The following is a 797-nucleotide window of genomic DNA, read 5'->3' as shown; positions in this document are numbered from 1 at the left end:
TATTCTCTCTTTGCTACCATTACTTTCCAATTACACTGCTTATATTTTTAATGGGTATGAGTTCTGATTTGATCATTTGTTCAATGGAGAAGATTAAGGGGAATTTTCAAAAAATGTGAGCTTGCCATGAATTCTGACCATCAAGAAAAATTGATTGTCATCTAGTACTACTCAATTTGGAAAATGAAACATTTCTTAAAATATTCAAAATTGCTAAGTCTAGAAAGTGGGGATTGCATATTTGATAGGGAGAGGTGGAACCAACCACCAAACAAAAAATTCTTGTGGATTCAACATTCTCCAAAATCACTGTTTTTTTCTTCTTCTTCTAAGTGCATAGTAGATAACAGAATTGTACATTTCCTACACGGAGGTGGGACTCATACATTTGGTGGGATTTACGTGTGAGAAAGTTGTGCTCAATTATGTAAACAATTCTGTAAACAGATTCTGTGCACTTGAAATTGTAATTGAGACCATATGATCACAGTGAAATGTAGTTTTGTTTTTCTTCCCCAATCGTCCAACATTTTGTGATGAGTTGTAGAAGGCACGTGTAACAAAATGGTACTGTTCAAGCGGCTGGCCATTTCACTTCACCATGTCATTCAGTAGAAGACTTGATAGAAAAATTTGGATATGAAGTCATTCAGGAGTTTGGATTTGTTGAAGTTAAAAATTTCAATTTCACGGTAAAGTTGATCTATTATTTGACTTGGACTCGTTTTAATAATTTAAACTGTTTATTTCATATGACAAGTTGAAAAGAACATATATGCGAAAATTAATCACATGAT

This window comes from Camellia sinensis, chromosome 12 (genome assembly GCF_055761805.1).
Source record: "Camellia sinensis isolate YWXY chromosome 12, ASM5576180v1, whole genome shotgun sequence".
Lineage (NCBI taxonomy): Eukaryota > Viridiplantae > Streptophyta > Magnoliopsida > Ericales > Theaceae > Camellia > Camellia sinensis.
The sequence above is the reverse complement of the archived record's forward strand: the minus strand, read 5'-3'. Positions refer to the sequence as shown.